The following is a 26,953-nucleotide window of genomic DNA, read 5'->3' as shown; positions in this document are numbered from 1 at the left end:
TCGCTTAGCACCATGTGGTTTTACTTTGCAACACGTATCGTGGTTGTAAAGAGGTAGTCACCTGCCCTGCACTCAATGTCTGTCCACGCTATTGCAACAGGGGGTTCACAGGGCAGGCCCACAGCTGTCTTGCTGCACACTGCCTGTGCCCCCTCCCTCCTGCCCTGCCCAGTCTCCCATAGGCACATTTCCTGGCTCATTTATCTGTTCACTTGTCCACTGTGGGCTTATTCTGCCCCTGGAATCCTAACTCCCCGCTGGGAACTCAGTCAACTCCTGCCTGTTTTGTTCACTGAAGAGACAGGAGGTTAGGGAATCTCTTTTGCCTTTCCATTTCCATGTGAAGATAAACCCAAGAGGATGATACCCTGGCCTCTGCCCCTCAGTGCCGTATTGGGTGACTTCTTGGGTGGGTGAGTTTGGGGAGGAACTGGCCTCATAGCTGCTCCTCAAGGTCAGCCTGCCTGTCCAAGCTCACTGTAAGGACTCTGTCCTGAAATTAAATGCTTGAGTCTGCCTAATTCTGTGTTCTGTGTTATAAAGCCCATATTGACACATACTTCCAGTCCAGCCTTTATCAGCAAGGATGCTGACGTTTCCATCTCCACCTATCCAGATCCCATTTCCACATCTCTGTGGTTCCAATCTTGGTCAGAGAACAAAGGGTTCATTTATTGGATTCATTGATCCTCTGTAGACAGTGCTGTCTGCAAGGCCTGGAACTGGCACGTTGTAGGAGCTCAGTTGGCTTCTTACTGTTTAAATGATTGTATGGATAGATGAGTGAAATCAGTCCTTATGATAATGATTCACAGATAGTAAGCCTTACAAATATTTGTTGAAATACTTCATTAAATTAAACAGATATCTATGGAATCCTTACCAGGTGTACAGTATTCTATTTAATGTCCTGGATTCTCTGGGCTTGTCTGGGCAATTAACACAAATCTCAGGGTGAATTGCCAAATCTGAAGGGAGTGATTTAGGTTGGGAGTTATTTGTGTTTATTGTTTCAGCAAATGTCATCACCAAGTGAAATTTCTGTACTACAAACCTACAAGCCAACATGATTCTTAAATTTACTAAGGACTCATGTTAATCAGAATTCCCAGCTTAAGTTACCTGGAAAAAGCAGAAAATGAATTTTGTTTTTTTCTCTCACTACAGCTTTGTACCTACATTCATTTTCCTTTCTCTACTTGGATTTGCCATTGATGAAACGTTAAGTTTGAGTCTTTTTTTTTTTTTTTTTTGAGACAAAGTCTTGCTCTATTGCCCAGGCTGGAGTGCAGTGGCATGATCTCAGCTTACTACAACTGCCATCTCCTGGGATCAAGTGATTCTTCTGCCTCAGCCTCTGGAGTAGCTGGGATTACAGGTCCATGCCACTGCACCTGGCTAATTTTTGTATTTTTGATAGAGACAGGGTTTTGTCATGTTGGCCAGGCTGGTCTCGATCTCCTGGCCTCAAGTTATCCACCCACCTTGGCCTCCCAAAGTGCTGGGATTACAGGCATGAGCAACAGCATCCAGCCAGGAGTTTGACTCTTAAAAGACATAATTTTCTATTCTGATTTTTGAATGGTATCACCATGCTTGACTTTAATTTTCTAAATGACCCAGGTCTGACAGGGATTTGGAATTGATTAAGCTGGTGAATAAATCAATCTGAACTTTTATTTTAAATCCAAAACAGAGTGCATGTGTGAATGTCCATGTGTGAATGTGCATGTGTGTGGTGTGTGTGCACGTGCATGCACGTCCAATGCTCTCTTGATTTAACCCATTTGTGCTTGAGGTTGCGATTGTTTGAATTTTTGCAATCAGGCCTTGGTGATGACCTTGAGCAGTAGGATATAAATAACTCCCATAGCGTTCCAATAATGGAACACTAGCCACAAATAACAGTTTGGAATTCCAAGTGAGTTCACGGCAGAACATCACTTCCTTCTATGTCCCTGTCTCAGTAAGTGTACTTCCTTTTTTTTTTTTTTTGAGATGGAGTTTCGCTCTTGTTACCCAGGCTGGAGTGCAATGACGTGATCTTGGCTCACCGCAACCTCCTCCTCCTGGGTTCAAGCAATTCTCCTGCCTCAGCCTCCCAAGTAGCTGGGACTACAGGCATGCATCACCATGCCCAGCTAATTTTTGTATTTTTTAGTAGAGACGGGGTTTCACCTTGTTGACCAGGATGATCTCGATCTCTTGACCTCGAGATTCACCCACCTCGGCCTCCCAAAGTGCTGGGATTACAGGCGTGAGCCACTGTGCCCTGCCCAAGTGTACATCCTGATGGATAGATGGGTCTTGGTGGTGCTATTTGAGAGAACAAGCCCTTTTATTAGAAAGGATACTGATGTCCACACAACTAATAGGAAGTTATGGATCATTTCATTGAAGAACAGTCTTTAGAATTTCAGGAAATGAGTGTTTGGGGAAATGAAATTTAAGATGTTAAAGCAGATTTTTAAAAATGTGATTGGAGACGTCCCAAATAATAAGAGGCATAAAGCTGATCAAACATGCTGGAGTCTTTCGGATCAACCATCACTGCAGTTTCAGTTTTCATCACGGAAATGTGAGCAAGACAAACTTTGTCCGTTTGCTTTCTGGTGTGCGCACATGCCAAGGAAGTATTTTCACTGTGTTCTTTCCTTCCCGGACATTTTGGGGGCTGTGGCACCAAAAGCTTAGCCACTCGTCTAGAGCAATAGGGTAAGTCTGCCAAGATTTCAGTTAATACATAGCATCCTGAAAACAGCCTTTGTAGATTGACCAGAACTGGAGAACAGCTGGCCGTGCACAGGCGGGGGGATCCCTCCATCCAGAGCTGGGACCAGAGCCTGCGCTTTGTGTCTCATCTTTATCGGTCAACATTTGGAGGGATTCTCAACTGCTGTGTTTTGGTTTACGTTTTGTTCTGCAGAAAGAAGGCAGGAGAGTAGGAGGTGGGGCCCCGAGGGGCTGATGATATTTGGAGAGTGGTGTGTGTGTCACTGAGAAAAGATTCCTGGAAATCCCCTCATAGAAGACTTAGAAACCTAATTGACTTAATTACAGGATGGAAGGAAGGGAATTACCACGCACATGCCAAGAGGGACCCAGATGTTACTTTGAATAATTTTGCCTCCTGGTAAACTGTTTCCAAGTAGGAAGAAGGGAAGGCTTGAAGCTTAAACAAAAGCAGCTCAACTGGAAACAGATGTGCTCCCTGACACTATGGCAACGTGAGCGCACAGCCACCAGGCGGTGCAGCCCTCTCTCCTGTGTCCCTGGCGACCTTGCATTCAAGGTCAAGTTAACGACGCACAACGTCTCACATCCTGTGTATTGACGATGAGTGACAGCAGGGCAGGCACAGAAGTGGTGGATCTCCGTGAGGAAACCAAAGAGGATGAATGAATTTTCACAGTTCTGGAGTTCACTTTCACTGAAGACAAATATTTGTAAGTGCTGGGGATCTATTTTAGAATAAAGTATATAGTTACAGATTATCATACATATCACACATGTATCTGTACAATACTTTTTCCAAATATCTGACCATGACTTTGTAGAAATGTTGAAAAGAATAGGAAACAGGCAAATACGTTATTTGAATAAATATGAGTGGACATTTTTAATCATTCTAGTGACTTGAAAGCTCGATCCCTCTCACCTCACCCTGTTCCAATAAGACATCATTCCCCTCTTTGACCTTCCAGGTGTCAAAACCAGGCCACCATAGTGATGAAACACTTGTCACAAGGCCACATGGAGGTGATGAGATCTGAACCTAGAACACCTGAGGGTTTAGTTTTTCATTTCTCTCTTAGATCATGCTATTTCCAACAGACACTGTCTTTTGAACAAGACTAGCCTGTTTGATCAATTAAAAAATACATTTGCTGGCCCGGCTCATGCCTATAATCCCAGCACTTTGGGAGGCCAAGGCAGGTGGATAACTTGAGGTCAGGAGTTCAAAACCAGCCTGGTCAACATGGTGAAACCCCATCTCTACTAAAAACACAAAAAATTAGCCAGGTGTGGTGGCGCACACCTGTCGTCCCAGCTACTTGAGAAGCCTCCTGCTGAGGCAGGAGAATCGCTTGAACTTGGGAGGTGGAGGTTGCAATGAGCCAAGATTGCACCACTGCACTCCAGCCTGGGTAACAGAGTAAGACTCTGTTTAAAAAAAAAATTAGCTGGGTGTGGTGGCACACACCTGTAGTCCCAGATACTTGAGATGTCTCCTGCTAAGGCAGGAGAATCGCTTGAACTCGAGAGGTGGAAGTTACAATGAGCCAAGATTGTACCACTGCACTCCAGCCTGGGTAACAGAGTAAGACTCTGTTTAAAAAAAAATTAGTTGGGTGTGGTGGCGCACACCTGTAGTCTCAGATACTTGAGATGTCTCCTGCTAAGGCAGGAGAATCGCTTGAACTCGAGAGGTGGAAGTTACAATGAGCCAAGATTGCACCATTGTGAGACTCCATTAAAAAAAAAAATTAACCGGGTGTGGTCACAGATGCCTATAATCCCAGCTACTCAAAAGGCTGAGACATGAGAATTGCTTGAATCCAGAGGGGTGGAGGTTTCAGTGAGCTGAGATTGTGCCATTGCACTACAGCCTGGGTGACAGAGTAAGACTACTGTGTCAAAAAAAAATGTGCCTACCATTTAATCTGATACACTCATTACAGGGAAGAAGGTGAAATGTCCTTGGTACTGTGGTCACAGCATCTTGCCAAAGTGTCCCTAAAGATGCGGGCGTCCATGCACCTGAGCAAGGTTTGTCTCTTCTGAATGGCAGCAGCGTGCCTGCCGCGAGCTCTGGCTTTTGGCCTGGGTCCTTTGCCAACATGTCTTCAGGATTAAGAATCGTATCTTGCTCTTTTTCGATTTCCCAGTGTCCATGTCAGTGCTTCCCTTTATGACCAGTAAAGAGGCCAAGGGAAAGTTCTAGGCTAATGTTCAATAATTGGCTCCTGAAAATACAACTTTCATTGTGCCTATTCTGTTTGCCCTTGGGACCTTTGTAAATGTTGAATAACAGGAAAGATATAAGATAAGATACAGACCTAGTTTCTGAACCTGCCAAAACCCAATATTAGTTTAAGTTGAAAGAGATAAGACAGAGTATTTATCTGGGACACCACGGGAGCTGTCTTATTCGAAATATTCTCTGCTCTGTTACACTCTACCTCAAAGAAAGAGGGACAAGGAATAAGAGTTTCTCTCAACACACCTTTGGCAACTAACAGAACCAAGGACCTCTGGGGCGCTGAAGAATGCATGGCCTGGTCTCTGCCTGCAGGAGCCTTGGTCCCACAGGGGAGATGGGTGCCCACCCTGCACAGGGGAGTTCAAGCAGGGCGCTTGCTCAGAAATGCACCGAGAGGCTGAACCACGTGCTGTGTGGACCTAGAGAATCTTCTGGGGGAGACAGATTTTTGGCTGAGCATTAAATGGGGTGTTGTTTGGGCCTTTGGGAGAATTCAAGGAGGGAATTCGGATGGAGAGAGCTGTGGGATGCCAGGAGTCAATTTGGGGAACCGTTAACTAAGGCACGGGAACAGTGAGAAGAAAGCAACGGCGGTTGGATAGAAGCAGCAGGAAGTTTAACTCACTCTCCTAATATGCTCACACATTCTCATCCACTCAGTGCTGGCGCCAGACCAACAGCTGGAGACGCTGAGGTCGATAAGTGGACTTGGTCTCTCCCAGTGATGCTATGATGCTTACTGTCTGATTGGAGCATTGCACAATAAGCAAATAGGCACACAATTAAACGCACAGTTGTAAATTCTGAAAGGACTCTAAAGAAAAAGGAAAATGGTGCAGCAGTTAAAGGCACAACAGAAGCAACCCCACAGATAGAGCAATCCTAAGAGGATGGCCCAGAGGGGCCCAGAGCGGCGTGAGAATGAGTGCAGGAAGCCAATCTTGGGAACAGGTTAGAGAGAAGAGCTGTCGTGGGTGGGGAAAAAGTGTGGACATTCATGGAACTGGTGAGTCCAGGGCTACGAATCACAGTGGACAAAAGGAAGTGTGGCCCAAAATGGAGCTGAACAGAGCGATAAGAGTCAGTCGTGACCTTGTAGGTCATGGGGAAGGGTTCGAATCTTATCTAAAGTACAATAGGATGTCACTGCAAAATTGAAGAATAATTTCTTTTCATTAAAATGTTCATATTGGCATCTGGGCAGAATATAGATCAGAAAGCAAATATGGAAGCAGAGGGAACGCTGAGGAAGCATTTGAAGAAGTCTAGGAGAGCGAGGGAGGTGGCTCGATCTAGGGTGGTGGCCGTAGGCAAAGTGATGTGGAGGAGAGCATTTTTGGAGGTAGAACTGAGCAGCTTGCTGGAGGGTTGGGCTGTGAATGCTCTGGGAGGGAGAAGTTGAGTTTCGGGATGACTCTGGGCTGTTGGGTTGAGAATTTGGATGTGATGATGTCACTATAGTGGGGAAGATGGAGTGTGGGAGGAGTGGGTGAAAGGAAGGGCAAAGATCACCATCGCAGTCTTGAGCGTGGCCTGCCCACAAGGTAGCAGGTTGTGACATACATCTGGAGTTATTCAGGAGAGAGGGCTTTTTGGCAGAAATAAGAATGTGAATTTAATTGCAAGGATGCTTTTTAAGGCCATGGGATGGGATCATCGAGGAGGGATATAGAGATAAAAAAGAAAGGGGTACATCTTGAGAAGGCTGGTGCTTAGAAATCAGAGCTGAAGAAGCTCATGACAATTCTGCAGAAGGAGGAACAAGAGGAGTAAGAAGAAAAATCCAAGAAGATGATGTTTGCACCCAAGAAAGAGTGGATAGATGAAAAAGGAATGGCACCTGTGCTTTTGGTAACTTTATTAAGAGTCTTTTGGGAGATATTCTGGGGCAGAAACCAAAAGAGAAGGTGTTAAGGAGAAACCACATGGTGAGAGGTTGGAGGGAGTGTGTAAAACAACTTTCTTTATCAATTGGTGTGAAGGAAGCTGAGAGGGATATAAGATGAATCTCCTCCTCCTCCTCTTCCTCCTCCTCATCCTCCTCCTCCTACTCTTCCTCTGCCTCCTCCTCGTCCTCCTCCCCCTTCTCCTCCTCCTCTTTCTCTTTCTCCTCCTCCAGAAGGGTCTTACTAGAGTATGTTTTATGGAGAAATGATCACATAGAGAGAGATTGTTGATGTAGCAGAGAGAAGAGACACCCTAATAAGTAAAGTTCTTGCAAGGCGGAGGGACACTTTTTACTTTGTGATAACTGGTAGAAGGAGACACAGAAGATCTAAATGTGGCCAAGAAAGACACAGAGCTGCTGTCTGGAGGCGTCTGTGAGGTGAGGCTATCAGATGCTTGACAGTGTGGTTGAGGAAGAGAAGCAAGGAAAGGAAATAGTTGTGTCAGAGGCCGAGCGAGTGACTGAGCTCACTGAGATCCAACCAGGTTTCCTACCATGAATATAAAGTAAACCAGCAGCAATTGTCTGCCTCTTAGGCACAGTCATGGATGAGAGTGATGGTTGACTTAATCATTCAGAGCAGAATTCTGTCCCAATTGTCAAAGAAGGAAGGGGAAGGAAGCCAAAGCTATCTGCAAGGGAGAGCTTCTACTGAAGGAGCATGAAATCCTGGCTGGGATACAGTGAGAAAGGATAAGACCAATGAGTTGGAGATCTCGTTTAGTGGAAAGTCCTTGAACGAGAGAGTCGGAAGTCCTGGTTGGAGAGTGACTCTGAAGGCGTCAAGATTGGCTGGCCTTTCTGTAATCTTCCTCAGCCCCTTGAGGACATGCCCAAATAAACATGCAACCTAAGTGAACGTGGTGTGCTTGCTGTGCAAACGCAGTGGAGTGGCAAGTCCTCCATCCCCACCCCCCATTTCAAAGCACACTCGACTTCAAGACCATTCTGTACTTTCATTCATCTGATGACCTCAGAACCACAGAGATCTCTATCTCTGATCTTCATCAGCAACCACCCAGGGGTTTTCTGTTGAATTTGTCTACAGGCTCCAATAGTCTACTGTTCCTCCCAACACCTGGGAAATTAACAGCAACTGAGATGCATTCTCAGCTCTGGCTCAGACGGCCGACTCCTGTGGCCTCCATCAGAGTTATTTAACCAGCACAGCAGTCCAAATCTCAAATCATTTTTATTGCTGCTACAGATTTTACCAGCTGCCTGAGAATGATCTTACCTCTGCACGATTAGTGAATGAGGAATGGTTCTTTCCTTTTTCGACATTTTCCCTAGAGGAATTTTGATGCCACAGAGAGGAGAAAATTTCAGAAGGTATGGCATTCTCCGCTGCAGTGGAGTAGCTTCATAAAGATCAATCTGTAATAGTAAAAACATGATCTATAAAGGCAATAGGCAGAGGAGAGAGAACGGTAGAAGTTACTGAAGAGAGATAAAATTGGCTTCATGATGGGAACAGGAGGTACTATCAGTGCTTTGTAATTGTTTAGTGAGTATCACTGGTCCTTTTGTCACCGAGTCAATGTGTTGGCTGTTCATCTTCATCCCATATCGGAGTGGTCTAGATGAGGTTTTTTTGGTTAAACTGGTGTTTCATGCCAGTAACAGGTGGTTGGCGTAGCAGCCACACTGTCTAGTTAGAGAGAAATGTGCTATTTGCAGAATTGGATTCTGACTGAGTAAGGGCCAACAGTTTCATTCTGAATTAAAGAGAAAGTAGATTTATTAGGGACAGATTTTCTACAGTAGGATCTCACAGACATTTGAGCCAAATTCCCCTAAAGTCAAATATAATAAGTGTAGTTTCCACCTAGTCTGGAATTTATGGAACCAAGACTGTGGTGTGTGGGCTCCATTTTTGTGACACTACATTCTGAACTTGGATAAAAACTTCAGTTCAAGGGAGAAAATCTGCTTTGTGAAATTAGTTGAGTTTCTCTAAAGGAACTGATTGCTCTGGTATCAACCAGCATGTTTTAGGAAGCAGGAACGCTCTCAAGCTGCCTCGGCTGGGTCACCTTCGTCAGCTGCTCAGGGTGCTGTTGGTTTCCCTTTGTCTATGTTCCCTAGCCAAGGACTGTGTCCTATTACAAGAAGTCCCTGCCTTTGATCTCAGACTGATTTTTCCCCTTTCCCTACACACAACCAGACTCCAGGCCAACTGCACCTATTCCTTTTCCTCAAATCCAATCTTCATTTTCCAAAACCTCTTTTCTTATGAAAATACCTGTACTCATAGCAAACACCTTCAGTAAGTGAAAGTCTCTTCTGATCCTAAGTATATTCACTTATTCATTCACGTAACACATAATTATTTGGCATCTTCCATGGGCCAGGCACTTGCTGGCTTGCCTGAACTCTCCAGAATGCCCACAGCACTTTACACAATGCTTAAAATATCCTGTGTGTTAAACAAACATCTGCTGAATAAATGGATGTTTGCGTAGCTGGATTTTACTCTGCTCACCACTCTTACTTGGTTCTATTAGAGTGTTTAGGGCACAGTGTTTGTATGTTACTTCCACCTCCCTTGCGAATACACTAAGCAATGGATTCATGGTTAAAAACCAAGGAAAGAGAACCCTGAAGTCAATTAAGTCTGTGAAAATCCATCAGTCGAATTAGCCATCATGATTTCCTAAAATGAAAACAATCAGAAAGGCCAGATTAACAATTAGTGTTTAGTACATGGCTCATTCTTGCTCAGTAATTCACTGTTTGTGACAAACAGCCAATGATCCCAATATTTTCACTCCTTGTCATTCATTACCTGACTTGATTAGGAGCAACTATTTCAAGGTTGGTAGGTTTTTAATATTCTGGTCCAGTCTCTTGTATGAGAGATAGTAAATGGGATAAATTGGAAAATTTTACACAAAGCTGAATTAGGCTTTAGCTCTGCCATTTTCATTTTGAAGTTGTGGTCTTCATATGGTGCAACCTGTCAGTGCCATGTCTGTGCGCCCATTTCAGTGAGAAATCCTTATCAAATTAGCTCCATCTGGTGTATTGTGAGGACAGCAAGTCCAAGAACTGAAAGAGTTGCTAACTATTGGGAGGATGATGGAATACCCCAGAACCGTGAGGACGAAGATCAGGAAGAAGGGGCTGAATGTCATCTACTTTCATGGGAGACTGAGACCATCCATGGGAGACTGAGACCATGTCTTGCACATGACTGAGGCCAGTGCCTGCCTTGAAGCAGACAGACATTCGAGTAGTAGGCATTTGTTGAATCAGTAAATGACTCTATGTATTCCTCAGCCTGCAGCCAAGGTTTCCCTTAAGCCTTTTCTAATAGAGGGTACCCCACTGCAAAACAGAGATTATTTGGAAAACAAGGACTGCTTTTATCTTGACCCTGTCCTAGCGAAGTACTCACCCCTCTGCAGGTGCTTGATATATTTTTGTTGAATAAAGAAATCAATAAAAATATTCTTTAGGAAGGCAAGCAACAAATTATCCCTGTAAGAGGCTCAAAGAAGTGAATGTTCTATTGCTAAAATGACAAGGGCTTCTATATTTCCATTAACCAAATGTAATTGTCTTGAGCATCTTGAGAGAACAGAACAGTGTGTAGCTGAAGTTTATTCTAATATAAAGGTGCTTCTGTCTACATAAGAAGGCATCCAGGGGGATTTGATATGTATCAGGTGCTCTGAGGCATTGCTCAGACATCGCGTAATTGAATATTACATTTTATGTTCCTCTAAGTCAGGGATCAACTCTGCTTTGGATACTGGGGAGCTTAGTATGTAGAACTCCGAAATTGCTGACCTCTAGGGTCTATGAAGGACACAATAGAGTCCTGGTTTCCTCTATGATGAATAGCATATGTGTATCTTTCTCTAAAAATGTCCTTGTTTCTCAGAGAGTTTGTTTTCTATATCATCTAAATGGGACAAATTAAAAAAAAAATCGTAATGGACAGTCTACCTCTTTGCTTTCTTTGACTCAAGTGATTGCTCGAAGCTTTAGAAACCAAGATCTAAAAAGGCCCAATCAAGCTTCATGAAAACCAAAAAGAATGGGGCTCACAGTGTGGAGGCTGAGAAACCTCCAGGAAAGGCAGCTGTCTAAGCAAGGTCTCCTTTTGCACTGGAGGTGAGCTCCCAGAAAACAAACAAACAAACGAAAAAAAACCAAAAACCATTAACTGTCAATTAGGCCAGTCTGGTTGTGTTTAAGAAACATTTAGGGAACACTTAAGGAATAATGAGATTATCCAGCAGTCACATAGGACTTGGAATAATGTGTCTTTCCACCAGACAGACTGGAAAATCTCAAAATTTAAAAGGAATTGGGAAAGTCCCACAGAAGGGTCCTTCTGCAGTAATGGAAAAAAAAAATTAGCTCTAGACTAAATGCTGCTGTCATCTGGTCTAATTAATCTTAAAAGCAAAACTGGAAAAGTTTAAACTTTTTCTGACTAAAGATCCATCACTCAAGAATAAAACCTATATTGTCTGAAGTCCAATCATGAATTACCAGGCATGGAAAGATCAGAAAACATGAGACATGAGGAAAAAAGACTCACATCAAATCTCTAGAAATAAAAACTACAATGTCTGAGATTAAAAAAAAAAATCACTGGCTGGGATAAATGGCCAATTAGACACTATAGAAGAAAAAAAATGAGTGAACTTAAAGTCAGTAATAAAAATGACCCAAATTAAATGCACTAGAAAAAATAAATGAGAAAAAAAGAGCATCAGTGAACTGTAACATAATGTAAAGTGACCTCACGTATGTAGAACTGGAAGTTCTGAAAGAAGAAAGAGAGAAGGACAGAAGGAATAATATTTGAAGAAATCATGGCCAAAGTGTTTCACATTTGATTAAAAGTCTAAGCCCACAGAATCATAAAGTTCAACAAAATAATAAAAATGTGAAACCCAAGAAACATTTGTTAACTAAAGAAACCAAATTAAGGCATACCACAATCAAGCTGTCAAGCAACAATGATAAAGAAAACATGGAAAAGCAGGTAGAGGAGAAAAAGACAGATGACCTGAGGAGCAAAGCTAAGGATGACAACACATTTGCAGGGAAACATAATGCGACCATCCTGACCAACATGGTGAAACGCCGTCTCTACTAAAAATACAAAAAAAATTAGCTGGGCATGGTGGCGCGTGCCTGTAATCCCAGCTACTCAGGAGACTGAGGCAGGAGAATTGCCTGAACCCGCAGGAGGCGGAGGTTGCGGTGAGCCGAGATCGCACCATTGCACTCCGGCCTGGGTAACAAGAGCGAAACTCCGTCTCAAAAAAAAAAAAAAAAAAAAAAGATGGGCATGGTGGCACGCACCTGTAGTCCCAGCTACTCGGGAGGCTGAGGCAGGAGAATTGCTTGAACTCAGGAGGTGAAGATTACAGTGAGCAGAGATTGCACCACTGCACTCCAGTCTGGCACCTGGCAACAGAGCGAGACTCTGCCTCAAAAAAAGGAAAACACAATGCAAGCAAGAAGGTGGTGGAGCAACATTTTTAAACGTTGAAGGAAAAAACTTTCAGCTGAGAATTACATAGCCAGTGAAAAATGTGTTTACAAAATGAAGGGAAAATAAAGACTTTTTAACATTGGCAGAAGCTGAAAGAATTCGTCATCAGTAGACTCACCCTAAAAACAAAATAAAACGAAAAACAATAAAGGGAGTCCTTTTGGCAGAAGGAAATTAATGCCAGATGGAAATATAGATTTACATGAAGGATGAAAAGTGCAAGAAGTGGTAACTACATGAGTAGATATATACTTTTTATTATTTAAACTCCTTTTAAAGAAAACCATTTTAAAAATAACATACAAAAACAAAATGTATAACAATAGGTCAGGAGGAGAGAAAGGAAAGTATACCATTTTAAGTTTTTTATGCCCTGTATTTTATACCATTAAGTGGTATGCTAGCACTTGAAGATATACTGTTAAAGATGTATGCTATAATCCCAAAAGTGATCACACAAAAAAATTAAAGCTAAAAAGATAACAAAGGAGAGAAATACATTGATTCAAAATAAGGCAGAAAAAGAGGAAAAGGGGAATAAATAACAAATAGCACTAATAGAAAACAAATAGTAAGACAATAGGCTCAAACTTAGGCATATCAATAAGTGTATTAAAAGTAAATGGCTTAAACACTCAAGGTAAAAGGCATAGATTTTCAGTGTTAAGGACTAAATGTCTGTGCCCTCTCCTCCCCCAATTTATATGTTGAAATCATAACCCTAAATGTGATGGTATTAGCAGTTGGGACCTTTAGCAGGTAAGTTATGTCATGAGGACAGAGTCTCCATAAATGGGATTAATTCCCTTGTTAAAGTGACCCAGAGAGTGTTCTCATTCTCTTTTTGCTTTATGAGGATTCCGTGAGAAGTTGGTAGGCTGCAACGTGGAAGAGGGGCCTCACCAGAACTTTACCATGCTGGCTCCCTGCTAGATCTGTGAGAAATAAATTTTGGTGATTTATAAGCCACCCAGTCTACGGTACTTTGTTATGGCAGCTTGAACTAAGACAATCAAATTAGATTTAAAAAAGAAAACCCAAAAATAGGCTGCATACATTAGACCCACTTTAAATATAAAGACACAGATAGGTTAAAAATTAAAGGATAGAAGTAGATGTATCATACTAACACGAATCAAAAAAAAAAAGCTACTATGCAATAAAATGCAACTTAACAACAAAAGGAAATAAACTATGCATATGTACGAAAACATGGGTGAATCTCAGGATAATGATGCTAAGAGAAAACAGACACACATCCCCAAAAAAGAAAAGAGTACATGCTGTAAAATTTCATTTATGTAAAAGTATATAAAACATGAACTAATACAGTAACAGAACGCAGATCTGTTGGTTGTCTGGAGATGAAGGATACGGGAGCAAGGGATCACAAAGCATTGCGATTAGATTTGGAGGTATGATAATCATTCTCTTAATTATAAAAATGGTTTTACTAGCAGATTCATGTGGCACAACATATCAAATTGTATACCTTAAATGTGTGCAGTTTATTGTATGCCAACTCTACCTGAATTTAAACATCTAAATTCTCATTAAAATAGCAATGATTTCCCCCAACTCTTATAGATTCTGATTTAGTTTGTCTAGGGGGTGTTACGGAAAAAACATTGTGTCCTCCTCAAATTTATAGGTTGAATCCATGACCCCAACTTTCCTATAGTAGGAGATAGGTCCTTAAGATGGTTATTAAGATTAAATGTGGTCTTATGGTTGGGGTCTTAATCCAATAGGACTGGTATCCTTAGAGGAAGAGGAAGAGACACCAGGGGTGTTCTCACACAGAGAAAAGGCCGTGTAAAGGCACAGTGAGGAGGTGACCATCTGCAAGCCAAGGAGAGAGACTTCACTCAAAACCAACCCTACTGGCACCTGGATCTTGGGCTTCTACCTCCAGAACAGGGACAAAATAAATTCTTGTTGTTTAAGCTGCTCAGCCTGTGGTATTTCTTATGGCAGCCCTAGGAGAAGCGCTGGAGAGGGGCTCATTTAGAGTCCTTAGGTCACCGGGAATGGCATAGCAGGGGATTCCAGGTGGCATTATGTTTCAAAAGCTCCCCAGGAAGTTCTCACAAGTCGCCAGGACTCTGACACACAACGTCAGGCCAGTGTTGAGTTTGACCCTGTTAAATGCAAGTTCTGACCCTCACATCAAGACTTCATGAACCATCTTCGGGATTTCCACTTTTCTTTCTGCAGCCACGTCTATACTACATCTAAGCAGAATCCTTTTGCACAGCAAGAAGTCAAACAAATGTTTTGTCAAAATAGTGCTTTATCTCCATTCAACTCAACCAATATTAGTGCATACTCATGCCAGGAAGGGAGATGGGCATGGCAGATCCTGAAAGTTATAATAAGACTCTGCTAGATAAGAAGTATGGCTTCCTCCACTGAAAGTCTATAGACTCTCATAGTATCTTAACTGAGCATGATATTTTCAGCAAGCCAAATCTCTCTTGATATGGCTGTATTATAACGAGTTCCTGGGTGTTCCATTTATTTATATTTTTACATTTACAAAAAAAATCAGCGAGCAACTCACATAAGAACCACTGAATTATTTTGAAAACATCCAGGTTTCCAAAATGATTGCAAAAGGATTTGAGTTGCAGAATTTCAAAGCAGGTTCAGCCTGAGCCTTCAAGCCAAGAGTAATAATTAATGCACGCACCATAAAACTGGGTTTTAATTAAATATGTCTTTGAATAAGAAAGAAGTTTTATGAAGTGTAGTGCATATAGAAAGCTTTCAAAACGGCACTGACAACATCCAGGGAAATGTCCAATATGCTCGAGAAATTTAAAAATGTCACTCATTTCAAAGTGCATCCAGCAAAGAAGAGCACTCATTTGCTGCGACATATCCTGACTTTATTCTGTGTATTCTTAAATGATCAGAACCTATTCCTGGGAGCTTCTCGGAAGGCTACACTGTGTCTTGTATGCTGTTGATGCCTTTTTCCCTCCAGCACGCTGTCCAACACACAGTGGGCACGCAGAGAACAGCCACATGAATGAGCTTTGAGGAAACGGACTTGTTTTAACCAGCCAAGTACTTATTTGAAGGTTCGGATGGAGAAGTTAGTGGCTGTCACTTTAATATTTCTTGGGCAAAAAATCACCATTTATCATCTAGGTACAATGCTCTGTTACATTATTTCCTATGAAGATTGTTCTAAATGAATGTTTAATGACAGGACACAATGTCTCTACAGATTTAGGAACTGCAAATTGAACTGGCCATCTCATCAAGAACATCTGTCTGCTTCCATATGTGTCTCTCGCAAATGGAGAGAGGCGATCTTTCCTCGGGTCCCTGCAGATGTGAGGTTCCATGTGGGGGCTTCTGAAAGCACTGTTCCGAATCCTAATGGCAACCAAGCATTTAAGCTTTGCAGACTGTGCCAGCTTGATCTCCTTATGGCTTCAAATTGACATGCCAGATAGCTGACATCTTTGTTGATGAAAGGTAGAGAAAGGGAGGTAGCACTGTTTTTGCAGCCAGCAAGACACCCACACTTGTGCACAGAGGCAGTGGGAAGCAGCATCCCCTGGGGACCTGAGAACACTAACCGAGCCCCTCATCAATGCTGCCACCCACAAGCCAGCTCACATTTTCTTAAGGCAAAAACTCTAAGATAAAAAGAAAGTTGGAACCCAAGACACCCCAAACTCAAGCAACAGCAAGTGGATGTCTTTTAAAATTCAGAATTCATTTCTTAATGTACTTCCTATTTGGCAGATCACTTCTGGCTCATTCATACTGCACACAATGTAATACAAAAAACATCTATTTGATATGACAATGTCTGTGATGTACTGTCTCATCCTATGAATAAACAGTAGCTTGCAGCAAAGATAAGGCACTGCTTACACACTAATAGGGTTTGGAATTACAGTGAAATTCTAAATGGACAGTACTTATGGTAATTAGTTAAAAACCACCGATAGAAACAAAGTCCTCCACCAGAATAACGTTATTCAGACTTCAGCCTTCATTAAAGCGGAAGCTACTGATTCTTTGGGAAAATGGTCTTTATAATTTCTTACTTATCTTCCAAACAAGGGGAGCGTCTGCAGCTGGTACAGCATCTGGATCTTGGCTGCTCCTTTCATGGGGCTCCCCTGCCCCCAGTTCTACCTGCTGCCTGGAGACATTCTCTTGGGATCAGGGAAGTGGTCTGCACCCATCATCATCCTCTTCTCCACTATGATGTCAACCTCTGGACTTTTCTTTGGTCCCCTTTTCAATGCATTCATATAGAAGCCACAGTGGTCTTAAGAGTTCATCTCAGTCTCACTGTACTTTGAATAAAATCCAGACACCTTCCCATGGCCAAAGGACCTGCAGGACCCATCCCTGGCTGTATCTTTCCTGTGTGTCTCCTACCATTCTCTTCCTGTTGGAAACAGATGCTGCATGCTGCAAAGAAAAATCAGCACTGAGACAAAGGATCTTTTAACGACACAATTTTTACTTCCTGGACTGCAGGAAGAGTACTCTCATTAGTCATCTTGCCATGAGAGTACAATGAACAAAGGAAAACAGACATATTTATCTCCTATGCATTTGGGGTCGTCCTTACTGTGTCTGATCTCTGCTGGCTGGAGCCAGACCTCACAATCTAAACTAAACCCTGATTGGCTAACAACTTAAAACTTTTTTAAATAGGTAAAAGCAATGGAGACCTGGGACATACCTGTGAGCATGTCCAGCACAAACATCTTGGTTAAAGTACAAGGATATAGAGTGTACTATGTGCCTGTAAGCATGACATGTTTAACAGTTATGTAGGATAGGGCTTAACAAAGAGTTTTACTCTTTAACAAGAAAGGAAACTTTAAAGAGAAACTTTTCTACTTCACATGCTTCTTCATCCTTTACTGCCTCCATGACACCAGACTTCTCTCTGATCCTGAAGCTCAGCTTCCTGAACACACACTTTCCACTTCCTCTCCCTGGCATGTCCTGCTCCCTGGTCTTTTCATGGGCTGGTCTTCATGGGCATTCAGTACTCCCATTGCATCCCTGTCACTCAATCTCAAGAATCAGCTATCTCAAGTAATGTCTTTCTTTACAAAGACAGCTCAGTCTTCAATGCCTAGCACAATATCTGGCCAGGGGAATGCTCTCAACTCATAAGGTTGAATAAAATACAGAGAGATGCGTTGTATTTAAAGTCCCATTGACATGAGAAGTACCCCACAGTGCAGATATCTTAAATACACACCAACATGCTTCAAGACAAGTGATCTCAGGTGTGGCATTATAACTTCACAGTTCAACCACCATTTCATCCACAATTAGAGAAGGTGATAAGACTAGGAAGGAGAGTAAATAAAACTAAAGTTCTGGTTGGGGTTTTTTCAGTGACAAGAATGGAAACAGAACACCAGGAAACTGTGCTTCTGGTAGAAGGTATTACAGAATTGGGGGCTGTATCGAGAGATGGGTCTTTGTAAAGTTATCCGGAGGCCAGCCACTTCAAGATGAAGATGATGAAATATTTGTTTTCCTTCAATGACATGCTCCCCAGAGACCTCAGTCAAGGAGCAGCTTGGCAGATGTTGTTGAAACAGTCAAGAGAGAATGCTCTTAAACAGAAAAAAATAAAGAGAGAAGAGAATGCTCTTTGTACAAGGAATATGCGTCCCTCCACCAGAAAAATGCAAAAGTTGTGGTGATTTGATTCAAATCAGAGTTCCTACGAGAGATGAGAAATACAATGCCTCCTGATGAACATCTGTCTGATGTCCAGGCAAGACTTGAGTTTGGGGCCTGTTCTTTTTCTGTAGCATTTACATCTTTGTGACTTGGGTACCAAAATTGAGGCTCCAAAAACCCTGCTTCCCTGATGACCCTCCTGTGTGTGTGTGTTGGGAGTAGGGGTGGTCTGCAACTCAAGTTTTAATCATTAGATCTGTTCAGGTTGAAATGCGGCAGTTTTGCTTTAGAAAAATATATAACAAATTAAAAAACATGACTAGAGAAGTTGAATAAATATTCATAGTGTACAAATACCTCAATAAATAAATGGGCAGAGAAGAAAATACACAGTTCATAAAGGCAAACACAGCTGGATGCGATGACTCACACCTATAATCACAGCACGCTGGGAGGCTGAGGTGGGTGGATCACCTGAGGCCAGCAGTTCAAGACCAGCCTGGCCAATATGGCAAGACCCCGTATCTACTAAAAATACTAAAAATTAGCTGGGCATAGTGGTGCACACCTGTAATCCCAGCTACTCTGGAGGCTGAGACAGGAGAATTGTTCCAACCCAGGAGGCAGAGGTTACAGTGAGCCAAGATTGTGCCACTGTACTCCAGCCTGGACAACAGAGTGAGACTCCATATCAAAAAAAAAAAAAAAAAAAGAAAGAAAGAAAGAAAGAAAGAAAGAAAGAAAGAGAGAAAGAAAGAAAGAAAGAGAGAGAGAAAAAGCAAACCCAAATAGCCAAAACACATGTGAAGATATGAAGATACTGTCTTAGTCCATCTGGGCTGCCGTAACAAAATGTCATAGGCTGGGTGGCTTGCAAAAAAACAAAAGTAAATTATTTCTCACAGTTCTGGAGGCTGGGAAATCCAAAATCAACGTCCTGGCAGATTTGGTGTCTGGTAATGGCCTGGTTTCTGGTTCGTAGACTATACCTTTCCATGGCATCTTCACACAGTAGAAGGGTGAGGTAGCTTTCTGGGTTTTCTTTTATAAGGGCACTAATCCCATACTTGAGGGCTCTTTGCTTATGACCCACACAGTCCCCAAAGGCTCCAAGTCCTCATACATCACCTTGGGGGTTAGGGTTTCAACATGTAAATTTTGGCAGGATGTAAACACTCAGACCGTAGCAGATATTTTATCTCATTTGCATTCAAGAAATACCGAGATAACATTCTGCGCCAATTATACTGGCTGAAAAGAAAAGAAAAGCAGGCTTGTAGTGCCAAGTATTGATAAGGAAGCACCCATTCTGAAGATCTGATTTGTAATCATGTGGAAAGCAGCAATTCTACCTCTCAAGTAAACCCTAAGGGACCACTTGAACTTGTGCCACTCAAAGTTAGAGCAGAATTGTTGCAAAACTAGATGATTGGGGGTCATCTACATGTCCATCAACGTGCAAATAGATACATAAATAGTCATGTGTTCACATCGTGGCATGGTATATGCAGTTTTCATGAATGATCCAGATGCAGGTGTGCAAGATGGATAACTTGGAAGCAATACTCAGCAAAAGAGAAAGAGCATACACTTGTGGATAAAAAAAAATGGAGCACACTGGAAAATTTCAAAGAAGAATTAGAGAATCATTATTAATCTCTCATCCTAGAAATAATTGCATTAACCTTTAAGTATCATTTCTTTCCATTTTTATATGTATATATGCACTTCATATTTATTTTTAACAAATGAGGTTCACATTGCACTCTACGTAGATTGATACCGTTTCTCAGAAATGAATTCATATCACATAGCTTTCCCCATGCTATTAATATTCTGCAGAGACAGCCTTTTCAATAGCTGCTTGATAGACTCCACTTTCTGAAGTTTGCATGTCTCAATTGAACTGTGTCTGCACCGAGAGTGATTTTCCACACTGGGGCAGTGGTCACCGTGAGTTCATAGATAAGAAAGAGTTGAATTAATTCCCTAAATCCCCACTTGCTTCTAGAAAAGATTAGAGGTGAATTAAAAGAGTAAAAAGTGGCACAGGAATGTGATGAAAATCTGTGTGAATGATTTGGGGGCAGGGAAAAAGAAGGAAGAAAGTTAATTGTCTCTAAAAAGTTCTTAAGCTGGGACGTGCTCTAACAATGGAGCATAAAGCTTAGTCCAAATTCCCTGGCAGGCAAAAAAGAAAAAAAAGGGCACCCGAGGAAGCATGTAGTTTTCAGTATCTCACACAAAACAGGCCAGTGCTGCTTCCAAGAGGAATTTGCCATGTGGGCATCACGTAGGTGACTTTAACAATACAAGGAGTCCTATCTCCAATCGTAGTTTTGCAAACCATACGCATATGATTATTTCTTATACTGCCTTTGAAAGTTCTTAAGCTAGGGTGATTGACATCTTGAGGCCAAGGACAAATGAGATCTTGTCATTGATTTGGGACAATCAGGACCTGAAGCAGAAGTGGGCAGCTTTCTCAGAGGCTGCGTTCACAGAAGTCAGCAGCTGCAGAGTGAGTTACTGGCTTGGATCTACCCTGGCAGAGGGCTTGAGTGGGAGCCGGATAGGATCCAGCTTCGGAATAGAGTATCTGCAGAGAGCTTGAGGTGCTGTGGTGTCATTGGTCTCACTCTCAGCCGGCCATGGCACCCTATACATCCAACCTCAAGCTTCCTCCAAAGACACTTCACCTGGTCCTAATCCTGCTTCTCCATTTGCAAAGTAGAAGTGACCGTAGCCTCTGTGTCTCATAGCACATCGACCCTGCAGCTCATGAGCCAGATCTGCCTTTGTCATCATGTGCTTTAGTTTTTCACACATCCATCGTCTCCTGGAAGAGCACAGAGCATCTCTCTGAATCCCTGATCCCAATTAAGTAATTAGTAAACAGTGGGATGGAAGAAAGGTAGTGTGTTTAGCAGGTTAGGGGACGTGAAGGGGCACTGTTGGTGTAAGGGAGGGGAAAGTGAGAGGCTGACCTCGTGTCTTGTCCTGAGGAACAGCTAGCTGGAGTCTGGCAAGAGTGTGTGGTGCCTGAGACTTTATAAGGAGCATTTCTAGATCGATTGGATGAGATGGCTCAGGCCCTGGGACTTCTGAAGGTAGGAATGATCCAGGGGGGAGAAAGGGTTCTGCACAGTTCATTTGGCAGCAAGTTTATTGGTGTGAGTTAGAAAAGAGGGGTCCTGAGACACCTCCCAGCCTGCGCCCATGGGGATGAAGTCTGCTTTCCTTCCTCCTATCCCCCATCCACCCCTCCCTGTCCCCGTGAATCCTGTGATCGACATTAAGGGCCCAGAATCCATAGTGAAATTTTATAGCTCAGCTCTTAACTCGTTCCTGTCTATAAAATTAAAGACTGACAATAGATTAATAAGTGCCGTAAAATGTCTTAAATTCTTAACCACTAGCTCAATTAGGTGGAAAAAACATAACAATGTCTAACAGTGGATTGCCTGGGTTTCATGCAGAGCATTAGATTTAAAGACTGCAGTTTATGGAGGGGAAAGCTTAAAGGAGAGATAGAGGATGATTCCTTTAGTTACAGCCCTCTTATCTCCCTGGCCTGAGTCACCATCAGCCTGCGGATGAGTCTGCCCTCTTCCACCCCAGTCCCTCCTGCAGTCCTGTCTCAATCTCGTACCTAGACTGACCCATCCTGAGATCACAGCCAGCATGGCTCTTTGCTTGGAATACTCTCACGATATGGAGTCAGCACAATTAGAGCCTAAGTTCGGCACAACCACCCGTTACCTGTCAAACTCTAGGATTTGCTCTATCCCTCTAATTATTAGACCCTACAGGAGTTGCTCCTTCCTTCCATTACTAGACCCTATAGGGTTTTGTCCTCCCCACCTACCAAACCCTGCAGAATTTGGCCCCAGTTACTGTCAAACCTGTAGGATGTGCTCCCTCCACTATGTATCAGACCCCATAGGATTCTGCCCTCCATTACCCATCAGACGAATCTATGCGACTTGTTCCCACCACCTCTCTGACCTCATCCATTCTTATTCATGCTTCATTTTCTCTGCTCAACTACCTTGGTCTCTTTGCAGCCTCTCCAGAACTTCAGGTGGCTCCCGACTCAGGGCCTTTGCACTGTGGCTCCTCTGCCTAGAATGCTCTTTCCCCAGACACCCTCGTGCTCACCTGCTTACTTTCCCCAGGTGCAGACCTCAAGGTCTTTCTTGGTGAAGTGTGCCGAGCTACCCCATTCAAAATGCCCGCAGCCCAACCCTGCTTTACCCTTTCTCCCTAGAATTTGCCTCTAACGCCCTGCACACTGTGCATTTGTCTTGCCATTGCTTCATCCCTCGAATGGAAGCACTGTGAGGGCAGGGACCACATTGTCTGTTCTTTTCATGATTGAATGCCTCTCTCCCCCAGCAGTGGCTGGCACAGAAGCAACACTCCGTGACTACTTATGGATAATGGCCCTGGGGCTGTCAGCATTTCCCAGTGGTTCCTCCCTCCCACCAGATTACTGAAATATTGGCAGTTGTTACCAGTCATCACCCAAAGTCCTAGGTGTAGATATGTAGGAGAAGTTCTGAAATAAACGTTTTCTCTTCTCAGGATGCCTCTGTGTTCTGGGAATGCCAGTGGGAGAAGCTGGTGAACTTCCAACAGGTCTGCTGGGACACTGAGCATCTCATGGCCTGATGCTTTCAGGAGCACACTGGGGGCACGTGGAGTGATGGCTAAGTCCAACCTGAGCACCCTCTTTCAGTGGAGCGAGGTAAATTCTGCTGTGGAGCTTCATGCTGTCATTTCAGCCTTATCTTAGACCCCTCCTGCATGGTACATTGTCCTGAGGGTCCTGGACTTGACCCAATGGAAAGTATGTGCCATTGCAAAGGCACGCACCAGATTCAGCAATGGAAAACTTGTGCCTCCAGCACTGCACAGACTCCAAGTGAAAAAGCCAGCGATGCTCACTCACCCAATGCTCAGTGAGGCTCACAGGAGTTCAAGAGGGGCATGCAGCCCTCTTCCTAAATCTTGCCTTAACCGGCAGTCCCAGAGCCTTCAGTGGGCATCAGTGCCATTCTCCCTTTCCACAAGCTATGGTTTAGAAACCGCTGCATCACCTTCCTCTGGGTCCTGTAAGAGGCTTTCCTGCTAGTTTTCCACAGGTTACTCTTCCTTTCTGCAGGGGGCAATCAATGACCCAGGCAGGGCAGCTAGACAGATGGTGCCCCTCTGTGTCTCAGGCCACAGCCTTTCTCTGAGAGGATGGGATTTGCTGAGGATCCTCCAGCAGTGAATAGCAGCATCAGTAGAGCCAAGGTGCCCTAACTCGGCAGAGATGGCTCTTCTGCTGGATGCTCAAGCTATCTTGCTGGATGCTGCCTGGACATGTTTCAAGGGCATTTTTCATGGGACTGGGGCAGTGGGCAGATTCACTTTAAGAGCAGATTTCTCCTTCTTTGAAGCAAAAAAAAAAAAAAAAAAAAAAAAAAGTAATTCACTTCCCAGCTAGAGCCTCTGGCTTATTCTTTGTTCCCTTGTTTTACTTTCCGGTCTCAGACACTCCCTTTCTCCCAAATGCAACATTCAGGAGCCTTTCCTTCCATTTGCTCACAAGCCAGTGGAGGGATTAATAGAGCTCTGAGATGCCATCTCCTTCAGGTAGCACTGCTGAGATGCACTGGTTCTAAGATGACCCCCAGGACCCCCACCTACTATTTATTGATCATCACCTATGCAATCTCCCTGCTTTAGTGTCGATGGAATCTGGGACTTGTTCTTAACAGACAGAATGCCACAGTTGTAACAGAATGAGCATAATTGCTTGTACCTGCTCATGTTATAAAATATTGAACGTCTTGCCAGATGCCTCATGCCCCTGCTCTGGCTCTGAGGAAGCACGTGGCCATGTTGAGACCGACTTCCAGTCAACAGTCAGAAAGAAACTGAGGCCCTTAGTCAGGCAGCCTGCAAAGAACAGAATTCCAACAGCAACCACAGGAGCTTGGAGGCAGAGCCTTCCCTGGTCCAGCATCAGATGAGAACTCAACCACCCGACACTGGAACTGAAGTCTTGCACAGGGCCTAGCTAAGAGTCTGTTTGCAGAAGCTGTGAGATCATAGATGTGTGTTGTTTGAAGCCACTGAGTTTGTGATCTTATTGTTATGCAGAAACAGGTAATTACTAAATCTGCAATTTACATGTGTGTGCTTCCCTCCGGTGCTTTCCCTTACATGGTTTTGCTTAAACTTCTCTGCCAATTCTGTCTTTTGACTTTACAGCCCTTTGACCTCAGCACTCCAGCCTGGCTTGAGGGAACATCCCTGTCACTTTTCTTATATACGCTCAGGGCCCAAGGTGGTTTGAGTTCAGATTGGGCTCTTAAATCATGTTCTTTGCTTATGAGGGTGTGAGAGGTCTCCTGAATCTGTTGGAGGGCTCTCAGAAAAGCCTAAACAATATGGTGCCCAAATTCCTTCTATTCCTTGTGGGGCTCCAGCTGTCCAATTCTGAACTCGGATGCTGCCACTGAAGATAAAGCATTCATCACACTCCAGGGACTGAGTGCTGGAATCCCGGAAAGTATTTAGCTGGCAAATAAAGCACGTTCCTCTGTTATGTGGTTCAAAAAGCTTTCTCAGTCGTGGGATTATTTGGTCACACGACTAGGCAAATTTTCAACCAGCTTTCAAATACAAAGTGAGGAGTGAAACTCACGTTGCAGACACTATCAAGTGCCAGGTGCTGAATTAAGTGTTTTGTGAACATTTAATTTAGCCTGCGATAGACCCAGAAAAGCAATGCAGACATTTATGTGCCATCACACAGCTAGAAAAGGCAAGTGCTCACCAATGTTGCCGTTAGTATGAGAGGCTGGTCATTGTCCTGATGGTTTTACAGGACTTATATCATTTAAATCTAACAAGCACATGAGGTAGGATCAATTGCTCTGTTATTATTTTTGTTTTAGAGAATGAAACAAGGGTTTAGAAGTTGAGTCATTTGCCTGATTTCCTTGGAACTGGCATTCAAACCCAGGTTGGCCTCTTTAAGTCCCATATCCTTAAATATCTCTCTGTGCTAACTATTTAGTATGTGTTAAGCTAGAACTCATAGTCAAATCAGTATGACTCCAAATTCTAGATATTTTACCCTAAAGTATGCTGCTTCCACTTAGAGAAGCCAAGAAGGAAGCAATGTACCAGGATGCTCTTGAAGCCAGCATCTGTGCCCCAGCTGAAATTTCCTTCAGTCACTTTTATGTCTATATAACTTGGGGAATTTCCATCATTTCCCCCTTTTTGTTGTTGTTTTCATTCTTTTTTTTTTTTTTTTTTTTTTTTTGAGACGGAGTTTCGCCCGTTACCCAGGCTGGAGTGCAATGGCGCGATCTCGGCTCATCGCAACTTCCGCCTCCTGGGTTCAGGCAATTCCCTGCCTCAGCCTCCTGAGTAGCTGCGATTACAGGCACACACCACCATGCCCAGCTATTTTTTTGTATTAGTAGAGACGGGGTTTCACCATGTTGACCAGGATGGTCTCGATCTGTTCACCTCGTGATCCACCCGCCTCGGCCTCCCAAAGTGCTGGGATTACAGGCTTGAGCCACCGTGCCCGTCCTTGTTTTCATTCTTAAAATCAAGAAGTGGTTTGGAATCACTGATACATAAGCTATAAACTTCCTGGGTTCCATGACTTGCTATCTGACCAGCTCTTTCAAGCTGGCACTAATGGTCACCTCATTGGTTATGAAGCTGCAACCCATGTTGCTAGTTACAGAGCATTGGACAGAAGGCCAGAGGGGGACCACTCATCATTCTGAACACCATGAAGCGCTGTCAGCTACACGGAAATTAACTACTGGATACGATGATGGAAAGTCACGTCTTTTGCCTTAGGATTTCTCTTGAGGGAGGGCAATTTGTCATTTATGGGCCTGGCTGAGTTATATTGTTTCCTATTAAGATAAGTCTAAATGAATCTTTAATGACAGAACACTGTATCTGTACAGATTTAGAAGCTGCAAATTAAACTGGCCATCTCCATCTGGAACATCAGTTTCCTTCCAGAGCTGTCTATTACCCGCAGAGCGAGTGAGCTGATGAGGGTCCCTGCAGATGGGCTGGCACAGCTGGAGGAGCAGCGCCCCTGAATGTTAATTGTGTGGGTGCTGTATGTTTGAGGGGGGTTTCCGGGACTCCTGGGACCCCCCAGGAACACATGACCTCAAAGTCAAGGTTTCAGGTATTCCTCCTGCAGCACCCAGGCCATCTAGACCAGGAGGCTGCCAACTCTGGCCTGAACGTCAACCTTGACCTTCCAGTGGATGTTCTTAATTCTCAGTCTTGCCTTCTCCTTCTACTACTTCAGAGCAGCCAGTACACGCTTTTCAATGGCGTATCTCATCCCATTTGTTTAAAATTTGCTCAGAGATCCTACGATTCTCAGAACAAAGACCAAATTCTTGGACATGGCCTCCGAAGAAGTCTTGGTTTTGATGACCCTGCACACGTTTCTTCTCGAGTTCCTTTTGGCTACCCTTAGGGCTTCTGGGGCCAAACCTTCCTTGCTACAGCATTTGCAGGGGGACCATGAACCCTGTCCTCCCTGTTTGAAGCGTTCCTTCCTTCTGCCTACCACTCTCATCTCACCCCCCTCAGCCATCCGCTCCCTGTCCCTTTGCCTCTGAAGGTACATCTCTTCCCCAGGACACTTCCCTTGACATCCTCGTGAAAGGAAAATATCTTGGGCCCCCAAAATCACTACGCTAAAGGGAAAATTCAAGCTGGGAACTGCTTAGGGCAAACCTGCTTCCCATTCTATTCAAAGTCA

Source organism: Aotus nancymaae, unplaced genomic scaffold (genome assembly GCF_030222135.1).
Source record: "Aotus nancymaae isolate 86718 unplaced genomic scaffold, 86718_ANA_hifiasm-v0.15.2.pri h1tg000053l, whole genome shotgun sequence".
Lineage (NCBI taxonomy): Eukaryota > Metazoa > Chordata > Mammalia > Primates > Aotidae > Aotus > Aotus nancymaae.
Note: the sequence above shows the minus strand (reverse complement) of the source record.